The sequence below is a fragment of the Ailuropoda melanoleuca genome, chromosome 8 (assembly GCF_002007445.2).
Source record: "Ailuropoda melanoleuca isolate Jingjing chromosome 8, ASM200744v2, whole genome shotgun sequence".
NCBI classification, from domain to species: domain Eukaryota; kingdom Metazoa; phylum Chordata; class Mammalia; order Carnivora; family Ursidae; genus Ailuropoda; species Ailuropoda melanoleuca.
Genome location: NC_048225.1, coordinates 115,162,141 through 115,180,902, shown reverse-complemented (window position 1 = coordinate 115,180,902; position 18,762 = coordinate 115,162,141).

Sequence of the window (18,762 nt, the reverse complement as noted above, 5' to 3'; positions counted from 1 at the left end):
TATTGTGCAAAGAAACAGGAATTGTACTGCAGTCCATCCGAAAGAGAAAAGCTGGAGATGAGAAAGTATATAGACTAACCCTGGCTTGAATTTCAGTTCCCTGCCTTACCAGCTCTGTGCTTTGGGGTTAGTTTCGTAACTTCTCCAGCCTTTAAATTCCTCTTCTGTAAAAGGGAAGTTATACCTATTAATTAATAGGATTATTATGGCTTGTTATCAGAGACAATGAATGTGGAAAGTACCTAACAGTTAGCAGGTGATCAATAAATATTATTGATAATTATTATGACTATTACCATGTGGGTTCTAGTGACTGCAACCTTGGAACAGCCTAGATGTTTTGAACCCTTGACAGCTGCTAGTTAGAAGCTAAGAGGTAAGCAGACCAAATTGGATTCTGGGTTTATTAATTTTATAAACCCGACTTAAGCTCATGCTTATTGTTTTGGAGTCGGGCTTTCAGGAGCTGTCTGCACATCCTCAATTACTTAATTCCTTTCCAAACATTTCCAGTGGCTTCTCCCTTAAAAAGTCTCTAAGGAGGATTTATCTCTAATGTATGGGATCTAAAGAATCAAGCATGTCAGGGCATCAATACTAGCAAAGCCTCTTGACATTGATTTTTCCTCTCTGTGAAATGGGGATAAATGGATCATTTACTAGTGAGATACATCTGAGAAGCAGCAAATAAAGATGACTAGAAAGCAACATAGGAAGTATAGTATGTGTATCAGTTAGCTTTTGCTGTGTAACAATCCCAGAACTTAGTGACTTAAAACACAATCATTGTTAGCTCACAGTTCCATGGGTTGGCAATCTGGGGTGAGTTCATAAGGCCAATTCTTTTGATTTTATCACTTATATGCCTGCAGTCTGCTGTCAGATAGACCAAGGGCTGGGTGGGCTAGGTTGGCCCCACTCACATACCTAGCAGTAGGCAGGCAGACAGCAAAGGCAGCTAAGTTTCCCTTTATGTGACCTCTTCAGCAGCCTAGCTCATGCTTTTTCATATGATGGATTCAGGATTCCAATTGCAGCAAGAGAAAGCAAACATTGCAACATATTTGTTAATGTTCCATCTGCAAAAGAAAGTTACAAGGCTAAGCCTAGATTTAAAAAAAAAAAAAAGAATCTGGTAGAGAAATAGACTCCATGTCCTTACAGGAGGAGCTGCAAAATAATGCGGGTATATTTTTAAAATCTACCACAGTGAAGAAATGTAAATGAAATAGAAGTCCCAGATCTACTATCTAGGCAGACAGGCAGAAGCGTAAAGAACTATACGACTTACAGAGCACCTGATAATATGAGAGCTGATTGAAGATCTTTTGAGCAGAATTTCTGTGAGTGGGGGTGGACTGGGGAGACCCTGTTTAGTACAGTAGAAATTGTTAGCATTTGCTATTGTTGTTGTTAACAAGCTATGTGTTGTTGGTTTGGTTGCCTGGAGTAGAGAGTTAAGGTTGGGCAATTATGGGGAAAGTTGATAACCAAGAGGAAAAGTGCGAGTAGGAAGAGGACCTTTGATTAATACTTACTTTTCCAGAAGTCAGAAGACGTAGATTCTACTCCGGCTTTACCACTCACGAAAACATAAGACCTTGTACAATTTAGTTCACTTCCTTAAACACTTACCTATAAAATGGAAATTATGGAATAGTAATCTCTTAATTCTATTTGCATTCTAAGAATTGATTTTACCTTTAATGAATATTCACTCAGTTAATGCATTTAGACCCTCCCTGCTTAGGGCTTACAGAATAATGTAGAACTAGACCATTCATTCCTCCAACACCTATCTATTGTGTTATAGTCTCTACGCCAGGAATTGGGAGACAACAATGAGCAAGATGGACAAGATCAAGTCCTTGTTGGTGGCTGGGGTAGGGGTGAGGGAGAGACAACAAAAGAAAGCCAAGGTATTCAGCTTCCGTTTGGCCTCTTCTCTTTTTTATCAAGTAAAATGATACTCATAAATTAAACAGGCAGAACACAAATGTTGAAAAAGACATGGAACTCCAGGATAGGCCACAGTGATGGGGATAATGTTATAGATGATGCAGGCATAAAAAAAGAATAAGATGGAGTGTTGGAATGTGCAGTTCACAGTGGGAAGGTTTGACATGGAAGGGGACAGTTATTTGTTGGTATCATGTCCTTATTTGTGTCATAAGCTTGTATCATTCTTTTTTTTAAAGATTGATTTATTTAAGGGCACCTGGGTGGCACAGCGGTTAAGCAACTGCCTTCGGCTCAGGGCGTGATCCCGGCGTTATGGGATCGAGCCCCACATCAGGCTCCTCCGCTATGAACCTGCTTCTTTCTCTCCCACTCCCTCTGCTTGTGTTCCCTCTCTCGCTGGCTGTCTCTNCCTGCTTCTTCCTCTCCCACTCCCTCTGCTTGTGTTCCCTCTCTCGCTGGCTGTCTCTATCTCTGTCGAATAAATAAATAAAATCTTTAAAAAAAAAGATTGATTTATTTATTTGAGTGTGGGGGTGTGCACATGAGTGGGGAGAGGGACAGAGGGAAAAAGCTCATGCAGACTCCTTGTTCAGCATGGAACCAGGCGCCGGGCTCGATCTCATGACGCTGAGATCATGTCCTGAGCTGGAATCAAGAGTCAGCCACTTCATCGACTGAGCCACCCAGGCGCCCTAGCTTGCATCATTCTGATTTAGATTTTGTCTAAAAATCAAGGGCAAATAAATACATTCTGTTTAGCAGAGTAGTCAATGGCACTATGGAATCATTGTTATTAGAAGTATTTACATTCTCATGGAACTTCTTTCTCAGAAAGCTGTCTTTTAATTTCCACCATCATTTATCACAAAGCTTCGTCATTTTCTTGCACAACAGACTAAGGCAATTGCCTTGAGCTAATAAATTCTTCATCATCATTATCATCATCATCTTCAACAACACCTTTGTAGCCAGTAGAGTGCTCTGGCACACTTTATCTTATATGATTTTTATACCTTCTCTGTGAGGCTGGCAAAGCAAGTCTGATCTTACCCCGTTTTACAGATAAGAAAGCAGAGGCTCAGAAAATGCGAACAATATGTCATGATAACAGAGTGGGGAAGTGCTGGTATCTACTCAAAATTAAATCTTTGCATTCCATATCCCGCGTTTGCTATACTTAAACATCTTTTTCTTTAAAGATTTTATTTATTTATTTGAGAGAGAGAACACGAATGAATGAGGGGCAGAGGAAGGGGCAGGCTCTCCACTGAGCAGGGAGCCCGACGCAGGACTCAATCTGGGAACTCTAGGATCGTGACCTGAGCTGAAGGCAGGCACTCAACCGACTGAGCCACCCAGGCACCCCATCCTTAAACATCTTATGTTCGTTAATGTAAATGTGTCTTCCTCCTCCTTCCCAAAAATGTGGACTAAATCATTCACAAGCTTAACTTGTCTACATTTACGAATGGAAGATTTGCCTAGGTTACGTTTCAATTCCAATGTAACCAGGCTAATGTCTCTGATTTTTCTCATTCTCATGCTCTTAACATATATACTGTTCCTCTGATGAAGAGATTTCTCAGGTCTGGTTTTGCCTCAAAGTTGAAAGTTTCGGTGGGTCCAACACACTGAGTTTTTAGGGTCCTGAGACTATGTGGTTTGTGATACCGTATGGTTGGGCGGATTGCTTCAATCAGTCCTCAGGAGTGCCTGCTCACAGGGTTGGAGCTATCAGGACCCTTCAGAGATAAACATCTTTTTTTTTTTTTTAAAGATTTAATTTATTTATTTGACAGAGATAGAGACAGCCAGCGAGAGAGGGAACACAAGCAGGGGGAGTGGGAGAGGAAGAAGCAGGCTCATAGCGGAAGAGCCTGATGTGGGGCTCGATCCCATAACGTCGGGATCACGCCCTGAGCCAAAGGCAGACGCTTAACCGCTGTGCCACCCAGGCGCCCCAGGAGATAAACATATTAATATAACAGGTACGTAAGATTCCCNCCCATAACGCCGGGATCACGCCCTGAGCCAAAGGCAGACGCTTAACCGCTGTGCCACCCAGGCGCCCCAGGAGATAAACATCTTAATATAACAGGTACGTAAGATTCCCGTTATCACTCCAGAGGAGCCAATTCCTGGCTAATCCTCAGTGTTTGGCTTATCTCACCAAATCCTTCTCTAAAACAACCCTGTTCTCACACGATGAGATCATTTGTGGGAGGGAAACTTACAATTTAAGAAGGGAAATAAAGAATAGTCTGCCATTTCTTGTTAATTTGATAGTTATTCTTAAACAACTCACAGGTGTTTGAAATGAGTTATTTATTTTGCCTCTGATGCTCCTGTCTCAGAACAAAAGCAAATGTACTATTAATTCTCATTTGCAACACTAATTTGATTTCGATTTTCATCTCGATTTACTTTTATGCTTTGTGGTGGTATGGGTATGTGTTTAGGGTCCAGGGATGTTACGATAGAAAGATTGGATTGTATTAAAACAAATGCTTATGAGGATTGTTTTGTTTTGTTTTGTTTTTAGATTTTACCTGTCTTTTGGTAAGTAAGCCCCCTTGCCGCCCTCCCCTGTGCTCCAGCCCCCATTCTGCAATATCACTAATTTGGTAATACCTGTTCTTTTGAAAAGTGACCCCTCCTTTTTTTTTTTTTTAAGAACCTCTGAGTATTCCATTAACTGCTAGATTGGTTCCACAATGTCTTTGTAATGGCTTTTTGCCTCCTGGGAGATTTCTCTCTATCTTATATCCTTAATTAATAAGTTCTTTACCAATTGCCACACAATAATAGAGTATTCTTTTAAGCTTAGCAAATGTGTTGGTGCTTGTTAACTCATTCTTGGTCTCTATCCTAGAAAATCTGGGTGGATACCGTTGTTGGAATTTCTGTGCCCCTAACCGTTGGTGTCCTAGTCCTAAGAGAAAAAGATGGCACCATTGATTCCCCAGCCTTCAAATGAGCTCAGGCAGGTAACCACTTGTGGATGAGAAAGGCTGAGCAGCAAGTAACAGCAAGAGCTGGAGAACAGAGGTTCAGAAAATCATTTAGATTCTTAAGGGTTCTTGAGGAAAGAAAAAGCCAAAGATGATGCTACCAGTCCCCTGTTATAATGCATCTGACTATAACTTCCCATTGGCCAATGAGATGTAATCCAAGGGATGCCTTCCCGTCATCACCTCATTCACTGATTTGCTCATTTAACTCATTCATTCATTCATTCATTCTTCATATTTTTCAGCAGTTAGTATGCAACAGGTTTGGACTGACAAAAGGAAGTAAGACACAATTCTTACACATAAGAAAAAGTGTTCCAGGGGTGCCTGGGTGGCTCAGTCCGGTAAGCGGCTGCCTTCAGCTCAGGTCATGATCTCAGCGTCCTGAGATCGAGTCCCACATAAGGCTTCCTGCTCAGCAGGGAGCCTGTTCTCTCTCCATCTGCCTGATGCTCTGCCTACTTTTGCTCTCTCTCTATCTCTCTGTCAAATAAATAAATACAATCTTTATAAAAGAAAAGAAAAGAAAAAGTGTTCTGTCTTGGGTTTCCACAGAAGACCAAGTGAATAGGAGCTATATGGAGGGAGGATATTATTAGTAGAATATTCTTCTGTTGCAGTAGGGAAGGCGATCCTATCCTGCACCCTAAGGATTTATGTGCCACACGTTGATGAGATATTAACCAGAAATTGTTCAAAGGACTAAGGGAGTCCAAAGTAAGAAGCTGCAATGCCACAATAATTCAGGTCTAGGAGGGGTAGAAGTGAGGACTTGGGTGAGATTAGAGAATTCTAAAATACAAAAAATTAATGGGACTGAAGGAATCGTTCAGGTCTGTCATTTTGTAGATGAGGAAACAGGCACAGGGAGGTTAAGTAAGCTGTCAAAGGCGAAACACCGAATTCTTGGTAATATGACTCTTGCCTCGCTTTTTTTCTATTCAATCCAGCGATGTCCTACTGAATATTCTGAACTAGAGTATCGAATTCATCTCCTTTCTTCATATTCCCTCCACCTACTTCAGTCCCTCATTGTCTGCCATCCAGACAACACAAATAGCTACATTTTGGGTTTTCTTCTCATAGAGTTTTTTCACTCTATCCTTTATCCAGCCCCGACCCAGAATTATCTTCTGTATTAAGAGCTCCCTGCTCCAAAACCTTCCATGGATCCCATGCCCTACTGAATAAAAGCAAATTTGGTACAGCATTCAAAATCTTCCAAGATCTGCCTCCAGTCTGTCTCTCTTGACTCTTTCTACGTTTCATTATGAATCCAGTGCTCTAGTGGTCCTTACCACGGCTTTTACAGACCAACTTCAAGTGTTTGCTCATGCTTTCCCTTCTGCTCGCATTCAACTAATACATGCCAAGTACTGTCCTAAGTGTTGGGGATACAGAGTTGAGCAAGATGGACACAGTCTCTGTTCTCCAGGGGTAATGTTCTGGTATAGAGCCTTTGGTCGGTGTCCTGTATAATATTATCATTTTCTTCATGTGCTATAAGGCAAAAAGGATTGGGAACACTGTTTCAGTAAATAATTTGAAGGTCTTTTACTTCTTCATGTGTTCATTCTTCATATCAATTTTTCAAGACAAAACAAATGCAATGTTCTCTATGAAACTGTCCTCAATTACCCCCATTGGTAACTTCCCTTCTGTGTGTTCATGTTGAAGTCCTGTCTACGTTCATTCCATCGACAAATATTTATTGCCCACCCTCTACAAATGCCAGACCCTCTGTAAATGGATCTAGGTGTTAGAATTACAGCAATGGGGGGTGCCTGGGTAGCGCAGTCATTAAGCGTCTGCCTTTGGCTCAGGGCGTGATCTCGGCGTTCGCGGATCGAATCCCACATCGGGCTCCTCGGCTAGGAGCCTGCTTCTTCCTCTCCCTCTCCCCTGCTGTGTTCCCTCTCTCGCTGGCTGTCTCTCTGTCACATAAATAAATAAAATCTTAAAAAAAAAAAAAAAAGAACAGCAATGAAAGAGAATATGACTCCTTCACTGGACCATAAGCGTATCGAGGACAGGAACCACTGCTTAGTCATCTAGGTATCCTTAGCCTATTTGATTTTTTTTTTTGAGTGTTTCATTATCTTCTAGATTAGCTCCACAATATATTTGCTCAATTAATAATGATGATGATGCTGGTGATGGCTTCCCATGTCCTGTTTTTTAATTAAAAAAAATTTTTTTTAAAGATTTTACTTATTTATTTGAGAAGGAAAGAGAGCATGAGCAGAGGGGGGCAGGGCAAGCAGACTCCCCGCTCAGTGAAGAGCTGGATGTGGGGCTCCATCCCAGGACCCTGAGTTCATGACCTGAGCCACAGGCAGCCACTTAACTGACTGAGCCACCCAGGCGCCCTCCTATTTCATCATCACAACAATCTTACAAAGTAGCTATTCTTATCTTCCTCAATTTACAAATGAAAAAACCAAAGCATGAAATTGTTGGCTAACTTCCTTAAGGTCGCATGGGTGGAAGGTGGCAGAAGTATTTAATACATGTTTTATTAGTTGAAGTGTGTCACACGATTGATCCCATCTTGAGGCCAGTTGATATCGAAAATAAAATCATTGAGAAATTGCCGGCACTTTGGTGTTTTCTGAATCCAAAAAACCAAAAATGTCTACGACCCCTTGATCCCAAAGTAAAATATAGATCATAACCCTGAGGCACAGAATGATAAACCATTCGCCAAACGCGAAAAACAGAGGGTAGATTAGCAACGCCCAAGCAATGGGGGTTCAGTTTGAGGATAAGTTAGAATCCTTCACCAAAAGAGTGCTAAAACTGGCCCCCTAATTCTAGAAGGTTATGGAGGCTTTACATCAAAGTCAGTAACTGACATTAGAAGTCTAATTATGCACCTACCTGAGGGAGGAGGGTCTCCTGAAGTCTCTGGTTCTTGAGGTTCCTGCTCTGGTCAGCAGTGCTACACTCGTACACTCGTACTATCATCCCACAATTTTTCTGTGGCTAATACACAGTGCCAGTGGGCCCATCCATCTCTGCCCTCTCCCTGAAAGGCAAAATCTCTTCAGAAAAAATGCTGTGTCAAGAGCAAAACACCACAAAAACTAAAAATTCCAAGAAGACATAGGAAAAGACTAAATCTGCCAGCAGGGATTTGGGTATCAGAGACTGTGATTACCTGAGTTGGAACCTGGCCAGCAAACAGGGATTAATGCAGAAATGGGAAGTCTTCCATCCTGTGAGGAGTTCCAAGCAAGCTGTGGGGACCAGTGGTGGTCAGGGCCTGTGTTTTATGTTTCACTTGATTTCTGCCACCTCTGGGAGCACAGTGGCCCCTTGCTGAAAAACTCCTTTCCAACTGACTTGAAGAACAGCATTGCTAACGAAAGCATCAGCATTACCAGTTGCTCAGGATAGCCTAGGAAGCAGAAGGGATTTAAGTGTTGGCAGGATTATGAAACGCAGTCCAAGCGGGTGAGTAGGAGAGAGGAAGGGAGCAGCTGCTATTTCAGAAGCACAGACAGGTAGTGCTTAGAAACTCCTTAGTGGCTCTCAAATCTTGTCGTTCCCCTCCTTCCCACATCCACCAGCCCTTCAAACTTTTTGCCTGGCTTTTTTGCCTAGCTTGTTGCAATGGAGACACAAAACTCTAGGGGGAGCTCAAGGTTCCTTGGTGGGTTCTGTGCTCTAGGATGGGAGAAGAAACTCTCCATCCTGCTGCAAAATGCACAGTTAATGAGCCTTATGGCAAGAACCGAGAAGCTGACGGCTGTCTATCTGTCAGAAGCCCTTCCATCAGAAGCTGTCTAGTGTCTTGGATAGTTCCATCTATTGTGTGCTGTGGCAGAGCAGCCTGGAACTTCTTACATGAAAAGCAAAACGGTTCAGTGATTAAAAACAAAGGGCAGGGAGCGCCTGGGTGGCTCAGTAGGTCAAGCGTCAGACTCCTGGTTTCCACTCAGGTCATGATCTCAGAGTCCTGTGATCAGCCCTGCATCGAGCAGGGTGTGGAGGTTAAGATGCTTAAGATTCTCTCTCCCCCTTCCCTCTGCTCCTTCCTCCTCCTTCCCCATGCTAGCCCGTGAGTGAGTGCATGCTCTCTAGCTCACTCTCTCTCTCAAAAAAAAAAAAAAAAGAAAAAGAAAGAAAGAAAGAAGAAAAAGAAGAAAGAAAGAAAGAAAGAAAGAAAGAGAAAGAAAGAAAGAAAGAAAGAAAGAAAGAAAGAAAGAAAGAAAAGAAAAGAAAAAGAAAAAGAAAAAGAAAAAAGGGCAGGCTATGGGGTAAAGGGGTAGGATAATTCTTTCATTTCATGGGTTTTATGGGTTCAGAGATTCAGTGTGGGATGATGAAAGGTTCTGGAGTGGTGATACACAGCTATGTGAATTTACTTTAATGGCACTAATGGCACACCTAAAAATGTTAAAAAGATACATTTTATGTTTATGTTAATCACTCTTTAAAACAAACAAATTGCATTGGAGGAATACAGGTCTGGATGAACTTCTCCAGTAAATTACTCTTCAAATCACCCTCTTCACAGGAAATGTGCTCAGAGAAAGCCAAGGGTGGAGTCGACACTCTCATCTTGCAGAGGAGGACTCTAGGACCACGTACAACCCATCTGGATCTTGGCATACTGTCCCATAGCCTTGAATTCTGTGTCTGTGTCTGCACCCAGACACTACTGTCCATCTCCACACTTTGCTCAGACCATTACCCAGACCTTCCCCTCCCTATCGCTTTGTGGGGCTAACTTATCCCCTCAAGACTCAATTCGGGTGTCATCCTCTCCTGGTGAGATGGAGTGGATACCTCTTCTCTGTGCCCACCTGTGCTTATTATCTTTCTCCCTAAACTGAAGAGTGAACTTCCGGAGCGTAAGGACTGTTCTTAAATCCTCAAACTAACGGCCGTATGTGGCACATAGTAGGTGATCTGTGATATTTGTGAAACTCAGCTTCACACAATATCGCTCTATTTATTTATTTAGAGAAAGTGCCCAGGAGCAGAGGAGGGAGAGACAGAGGGAGAGGGAAAGAGGAAATCTTAAGCAGGCCCCATGCTCAGCTCAGAGCTGGATGGGGGCCTCAGTCTCATGACCCTGAGATTATGACCTGAGCTGAAATCAACAGTAGGTGCTCAACCGACTAAGCCACCCAGATGACCCACCTTCACATGAAGCCCCCTAACACACCTCATTCCCCAAACCCCCCCAGTGCCAGAATAACTGAACTTGGAGGATGACACATCCTGTGTAGGGAGAACTCTAATTCCTGTGAAAGGAGGAATGTGCGGGTGCAGATGGGAGCCCCCACTCCCAGCACGCGACTCCACACCCGAGGCAGGCTTCACAGAAGGAAAATCCTCCAGCACGGCGCTGAGTTAACTTGGCTGTTCCATTCACGCCTACATCCACTTGATGTCACTCTCACTGCCCAGTAGAACTGTGTGTCAAAGGCCTTTGGTCACAGAGCTCTTACATTAATAACCCTGGAAAAGCACAGCTAATCCAGGTTTGGGAGGATTTGGGGGTTCCCTGATGACGGGGAGCTACCTGCAATGCATCGTCTTGCCTGGACACTCCCCTGACTCCAAGCGCAAGATACGCCTGCCCTGTCTCATTTCCAAGTTCTTTGTCCTGAAGACAACCCGGCGAGAGTTCCCATGCTTGTGGGGCTTGGCCCCGAGCCAGGCACGCAAGGGCAAATGCTTGCCTAAGACGGGACTGTGCTCTGGGGATGAAATTCAGGAGCTTTCCTTCCGCTCCTGGGAACTTTATTTTTCTGCTGTGAATTCTCCAGTTTATGAGTTGACCAATTAATTTTCCCCCAAGATAGAAATTTCCTGTAGGCTCATTTGTAGGTCCCGAGAATGCAAAAATAAACAAAGAAATAGCCTGGTTCATAACAACGAGTAAAGAGCTGGACTACCAGTTCTTTCCCTGGCCCTGCTACTCACTTGCTAGGTGACCTTGAATGGATCACGTCAGCAGGTTGTGTCCTTTAAATGTGGTGGTGTTTTTTTAAACCAGATAACCCGTGTGGATAGTTTTAGGTTCTTGATGAGGAAAAGGTGACACCGTTTCTAGAAAACTTTTAAGGAAAATTGACACTTTAAAGCCTGGCTGTCATTAATCTCCTTTCCGATCCTTATCAGTAACTTACAACTTGGGGAATTCACAACCATAAAGACAGACGGGGGAGCCGAAATCCTGTGTGCCCTTTCCCCCTCTCCTCTCTTTCACACCGCGGCAGGCTCATCAAAGGGCCACGTGACCGAAGACAGCGCACTTAGCTGCTTTAAGCCTGGATTTAAACAATTGCTCGCAGTGAAACCCATCTCTCCCTGGTGAGCCATTTCTTGCCAGAGCCCATTGGCCAGGATGAAGCACTTCGGGGACGGCCCTCTGCTGCTCCGAGGAGGCTTCTCGCCGCTGTCTGCTTGCAGCCTGAGCAGCAAACACGGCCAGGTCACAGCTCTTGCTGGGCGTCACGGTCCAAATGAGATGTGACACCGCCGCAGAGCCGTGCCTCTTGCTCTTCTCCAGCCTGGCTTGAGTGCTTTATTTTTCTTTGCAGCTCCTTCCTTATCAGTAAGTTGTCTTGAGCTCTCAGACGGCTCTGAACAGCAGGACAGGCCGTGCTCAACGACTCAGCTATGCCTCCTGTTCCCTTGGGTGCCCGTGCCTGCATGTGGCCCTTGGTGATTCCCAGACCAATGTCACCTAGAATGTGCTCGATGGAAGAGACGCAGTTTTGTTAACCACGCACATTAACGATCCACAGAGCCACAGACTTAGGAAAAAGGAAATGTTGGTCCAAAAATTTTTCTTCAGAGCACTTATCATCAGTAATAGGTAATTATGCATAATATTTTTCGTTTACAAGTATCTCCCACATAGCTGGTGGATTGCACAAGAGCACGAACCATGCTTATTTGACCTCCTTGAACTTCAGAACTAGGGAAGGTATACAGTTCACGGTTGTACTCACCAGGAAAATATTTGGTGAAAAACATCAAACCCTTCAGAAATCCTTATTACATGGAATCTCGAAGAGTTGAAGTGGACTAAAGAACTTCAGTGAATATCTTTTAACTTCCCTCTTTTACAGATCAAGACATGGAGTCTAAGAGGGTGAAGGTTACCTCAGGTTACACAGCATATTACCAGCCGAGGAGCATGCTTCTGGAAGTTCCTTCATATCAATTCTATTTTGTCCCTCTGTGTGCCCAGGGCTCAGATAGTTCCTGGTATGCGGTAGGTGTCAAGTTCTCGTTCCAGGGACCACAGTTTGAGATCCACTGGTCTATTAACACCTAGCTGAGACATCATACATTTAACCAAGACAACATTTGGGACTTGCTTTGCCTTCACCCCTCCCCACCTTTCATAGGACCTTTCTTCAAAGTCACCCAATACACATGCTTCTACTAGAGCCCTTTCCATATTAGAATAAGACTCTTTCTGCCTGCTGGTCTCCCCCAGGCAACTGCAGTTCCTTGAGGAAGGGCCTCATATTCCTCTGTCTCCCTCTCAACCCAGCAGGGTGCACACACGTAACAGGAGCTTGACAGTGTGATTGGAGAAGACCAGAGGGCAGCTCTAAACGTCCACTGTACGCGTTCCTCCAGACAGATGCCACGTGCTGGTCTTCCAAACCCAGCAGACACCAGACAATAGTTAAGGATGATAGAAATCATGGAGAATGTCTGCAAGAGCCCTTGTCCCATAAGACCTTGGCCACACACCATGCGGGGACAGCGCGCGAAGGGACAGAGCGTGGCAAGGCCGAAGGAACAAGGTCGTGTGTGCGCGGAGGACTGAGATAAAAGAGGCTGTTTGCCAGCATGGAGCACCTACTCTCCAAATGTTTTGCTGTTTGCTATGGCCACTGGATGCGTCGTGTGCATTATCCCACTTTCAAGGTGAACAATTTACAGTGGACTCTCTGCACAGGGTTAAAATGCAGCAGCGGAATTCTGGGAAACAAGCTGAAGAATCATTAAAATGAGGCTGGTGCCTACGTAACCACCGTGAAAACTCTGGGCAAGTCACCTGGTCCAGATGCTGGCTGTAAATGTTCTAGATGTCAGGAGTCCTGTTGAGGGCACAGACTTTGAAGTCGGAGCCCGCTTAAAATCATGCCCCTGCTCCTTTCTGACTATGTGAGCAGAGCAAGTTGCTAAACTTTGAGCTTCAGTTCCTTCATGGGTAAAATGGAGCTAAAATCTTTGCCCGTTCTGTTCTGAGGATTAGGTGAGATAATGAACGTGGAACACCCAGCACAGGGCCAGGCACGTGGCAGATGATGAGAGATTGAGCTATTATAATAATAATAGTTATTATTAATATTACTATCATTTCACCAACTCTATAATAATACTTTGTATAATCAGAGATGCTTTTACATATGTTAATATGTAATGTAATATGTAATATATTTTAATAAAAACTGAATCAAATGATCAGAACCCAATTCCACCTTCACGTGGCAGGAACAGTGACACCAGCATTCGAGGGATATTCTGGCATAGTTATTTTAGTTGTTGTCATTGTTTTTTTCAATACAGCCGTGAAAATTGCCACTCAGAATAAATAATCCCAAGTGGAAGAGGAATTTGAAAATGACAATGTTATTGATATTGTTATTAATAGCACTCATTTAATGAGTGCCTAACATGTGCCCGAAAGTGTGCTAAGAGCTGTAGAACGGTGATATCTATTTAATCCTCAGGACTAGGAAGGACCTAGTCTTATTATGAGGTAGAGTCTTTGAAGTAGGTACCGCTATTCCATGCAGTTGGTACTATTATTGCCCCCATTTTACAGACAACGAAACTGAGGCTTGGAGACAAGTAGCTCAGGGATGAGGCCAGAGATGAGCGCAAGGGGCAAAAGCGACTCAGCGAGGTCACACGGTTGGGCCAGGACTCAAACCCAGGTCAGCCTGACTCAAAGGTCGTGCCCTTGCCCACCACCTGTATGGCTGGGAGTGGGAATGGTGTTATGTTCAAAGCTCTGGGCTAGCTGTGGTGAAGGATTTAATAATACTCGAGTCCAGATTTTGTCATCAAACCAATTTACACATAACAAAAGGTATAAAAAGAAATCAAAACTGAGTACAAAGTGAGGTGTGGGCAAGGTGCGGAAGAGCTGAGTAAGAACTCAGGCGGCCTCTAGCTTCCAAATTGGAAGTCTTCTGCTCTAGCTGGGGCCTCTTTTTAATTCCTGTCTGAGTGGCACAGTTGAAGACAGACTTTTACCAAGATCTGGGGCAGAGAGGCTGGATGGACTGCTGTTAAATCCACAAACTCCCCCACGTCTGGCCATCAAGCCAGGATGTCCTTTCTTTCCCAAGATAGCTCAGACGCAGTTATCTAGGCAACTAAGTTGCATATCTAAGTTGAAATCATAGGCTGTACTTTGCTGCTGTCCTCCTGGGGGGTTGGCTTCTCACACCCCCCACCTCCAGTCTCTTAAAAATGTCAGCCTCTCACCTTAGCTATTAAGAGGATCTTAGGAAACTCTCTTCTCACACTTTTCCACTCACTTCCTCTGATCTCAGGGTTTCTGATCTCGGGGTGTCCTGGGTGAAGCCTGGCTGGTTAGCGATGAGGGTAGATCAGTCCTCTTTGCAATGTTGAACTAATTGGTAAGGGTTGTTCTTACAATGCATTTTTAACACATCTGCTGTGTATGTGGGGCGTGTAACTTTCTGTTGTTGTTTNCCTGCTGTGTATGTGGGGAGTGTAACTTTCTGTTGTTGTTTTCAGAAATTAGTATATGATTGAGTTTTTTGTTGGACTTTATTTTTTAAATATTTTTTTCTTATATTATGGACTTAATTTTTATGCAGATGCTGGTGTCAGAAAGAAACGAAGGCAAAAACTTCATTTCAGTGAAATCAATGAAGGTCCTGATATAACTATCATGAGGCCTAGGTATAGATACGTATAGAATATAGGGGCCCAGCTTTTGCCCATAGCAGTGACCCATGAGCATGGAACAGTGTGGAATATAGGAAGTAAACCTATAGGGATAAGACATACGCAAGGGGCATTTCAGTGTTCTTGGCGGAACCAGGACAATTTCAGCAGAAGATGGTAATGAGTGGTTCTGCGACCTTGCGCAGGCACCAGGACGAGCATGACAGAAGCAAGGGAGTAAAAGAGAAACAGACCCACCTGGACATGAGGAGAAGGGTTGATGCTAGAGGGAAAATGCTGGAGACAAATCCTGTTTGACCGTTTCTCGTAGGTCTGGAGATGTCAGAGTGATAACAACCACGCCTCATCATCATCATCCTCGCCCCCACACGGCAGTAATACTAGAAGTAGTTGTTGTGTACTGAATGTGGTTTATCTTATGCCAAGAATCGCACAGATGCTATGCAAGGACTTTCTGCTTCACTCGAGTTAGACAAGGGCCTTCGGATATGTTAGTGTTCACTTAAAGTCAATCAGGAATTTTCATTATCGGAGAAAAAAATGCATTCTTTTTTTAGTGTAAAACAGTGGGCTAAATACAATAAAACAGTGAGCAGAAAGTGAGCTCACAGCTCGAGGAGAGATTTCGATTTGCTTCATAGGCTTAGTTACGTAGCTCTCAGGCCAGGCTGTTCTATGCACGTTTCCATAGCAGGGACATTCTCTATTGGAATAAGGCTATTCCAATCTCAGTTATGTGATCGCTGTTCCTTTTGCACTGGTCAACCAAAATGAAAGAAAAACTTTTATCTATTATATCTAAAATGAAACCAGTGAGCATTTCATGCATGCTTAAGAAGAGAGCTTATAGAAGAGAGCAGGGTGTTACATTGACATCTTACGTGTCCACGGACCAAAGCAGCAGATCTATCCCCNAGACCAAAGCAGCAGATCTATCCCCATACTGGGGTACTAGCTTTCAGAGACGAAAAAGCTCCTGTTTGGGCCTTACTGAACATATCTACCTTTAAACAGTTTTATCACCAACGTGTGGGTCCCAGAGGAAGCCTCAAGGGTCAAACTTGAGCAGCCTGCCCACTGCAACTAAGCAAGTTGTTGCCGATCATTCAGTCCACACTGTTGGCTTGCAGACGAAGGACAGAACATATACGAAGGAGTTATAAACAGCAAGCCTCCATCATTTGAATTTCATTTGAACATCAGACATTATTGAGAAACTATGTCCTGGACAATGGGCCAGGCCCTAGGTGGAGAAAAATGAATCTTTGAGGTTCTAGACTTCAAGTAGCTCATGGTCTAGTTGGGCTGGGGGTGGGGGAGGATGATTCTGTATTAGTGAAAAGTATGAATTACTTGAATTTTATTTAATTTATTTATTTGTTTGTTTGCTTGTTTATTTATTTTATTATTTGAATTTCAGTGAAAACTATGAATTACATGAATTTTCAAGTCATGATTTCTTAAAAGTAAAATGCAACCAATTTGAATGGGTCAGTTCGAAGTACACATTCTTGGGTCTTGCCTACTGAATCAGAAACTCTATTTGCAGGGCCCAGAAAGCTGAGTTCTTCCAAGCTTTCTGAGTGATTCTGGGGTAGCTAAAGTTTAGGAACTGCAGAATCAGAGCACACCACACAGGAGTTGCAGGTGAGGCAGGCGTGGTCAGGTGGCATCACACAGAGACACTTGCGGGGGATGGAAGGAGATTTGACAAAGACATGCCACTGAAAAGTCTCCAAGCAAAGGAGTCACATGGTCTTCTTTGTGCTTTTGGAAGACCAAGGAGAAAAAAACTCACCGAAATTGTCTTACTTTAATGACAACAGACATATAAATGTCTCCCAAAAGCCCAGCTTTGCAAGAATTCAGAAGGAACCCAAGGGAGGGATAAAGAAATCCTGGATTCCTCAGCTTCCCTTGCAGCTAGAGGTGGTCATGTGATACAGCCAGAGGTCTTCTGGGGAAGATTTCTAAGAGAGTTTTTGTTTCCTCCATAAAAGGAAACAAACATGACTGGCATGCTACCTTCCCCTAGTTCTATTCATCTTACCTTGGTTCTGGACATATGGCTGGGTCCAAAGAAGACAGCTTGGAACAATGAGGGAAAACCCAAGGGAATTAGAGGAGATTGAGCTGCTGAACCAACACAGAAACCACTTCTTGACTTTCTTTTTTTTAAATTTATTTTTACTGAGATATAATTGGCATACAACACTGTGTAAGTTTAAGATATTCAACTTGCTGACTTGATACCTTTATATAATGCAATATAATTACCACCAAAGCTAACACCTCTATCACATCATATGATTGTCATTTCCCTTTTGTAGTAGGAACAATGAAGGTCTCGTCTCATAGCAACTTTGAAGTTTGTAATACAGTGTCCTTGTCTATATGCACTCTGCTGTGCATTAGATCTCCATGACTATTAGCTGCAAGTTTGTGCTCTTAAACCACATCTCCCAATTCCCTCACCAACCCCCCAGTCCTGGTAATCACAATTCTGCTGTTTTTACAAGTTCATCTTTTTTTAGATGCCACATATTAGTGATAACCATATAGTATTTATCTTTCATTTATTTTTTTTAAAGATTTATTTATTTATTTATTTGACAGAGAAAGAGAGAGTGCAAGTGCACAGTGGGGGGCAGGCAGAGGGAGAGGGAGAGAGAATCTCAAGAAAACTCCAGGCTGAGAGCAAAGCCTGATTCGGGGCTCGATCTCATGACCCTGAGATGTGACCTGAGCCAAAATCAAGAGTTGGCTGTTTAACCAACTGAGCCACCCAGGTCCCCCTCACTTACTTCTTAAATCGGAAAAATATGCTACCTTCAGCTCAGATTTCAGGGTTTCTTTACTTGCAGTCAAGCACATTCTCACATACTGAGCTCTGTTCCAACCCTGAGATCACTCTTCCTGGTTCCTGTGAACTGTGATCAAATATGACCCCTTTTGACCCCTAACATCAAAGGGAATCACTAGTTATGAAAATCCTACACCTTACAGACAACGAGGAGGTAAAGATCTTGCCATTTTGTCCCCAGTCTTGGCTTCATAAAGAAACCCAGTATGTACAGGAAGCCCAGGTTTTCTTTCTGCAAAACAGAAGGGTGCACCTTGTATTCACTTTGCCGTTATATTTGCCTTCGCTCCTTAATCCCAGGTAAAATGTGCAACCAGGTGAATTCAAGTTTTTGTAGGAAGAAGAAATTGGATGACATTCAGAGACATGTGAGGGTGGAGCTGTCTGGGTCTGCTGCTTCCTGTGCATGGGGAGCAGTGAGCACTTCCATTCTGCTTTCCCCTCATGGGTCTGTGCTATTCTCCTGAACTGGAGGAAGACCAGGGAATCCAACCATCCTCTCCAGTTTCCCGCTGAGCGCTGGGCCTTCACACAAGAAACAAAACTTTTTTTTTTTTCTTTAAATTTGAAAGAGAGTAAGAGCCAGAGAGATCACAGAGGGAGAGGGGGAGGGAGAAGCAGACTCCCCACGGAGCAGGGAGCCCGATATGGGGCTCAATCCCAGGACCCTGAGATCTTGACCTGAGCCAAAGGCAGAGCTTAACTGACTGAGCTACCCACGTGCCCTGAAAAACTCTTTTTCAACCCCTGGAATTCTCGTAAAAGAACATCTTTCTTAAAATTATAAAATGTGGATTTGGGAACAGTCTTGGGAGTCATTTGGTTCAATCTCTGATATCAAATAAACCAAAACAGAAATCAGACCATCTTTAAAAAAAATTCTTTGAGGAGACAGATATCACAGTGATCTCTGGCAGAATTTGATCAAGCTTGTGTCAAGTATGTCTTCCTTTGACTTAATTGAGCCTCCTCTCTTCAATTAAATATGTAAGAAAA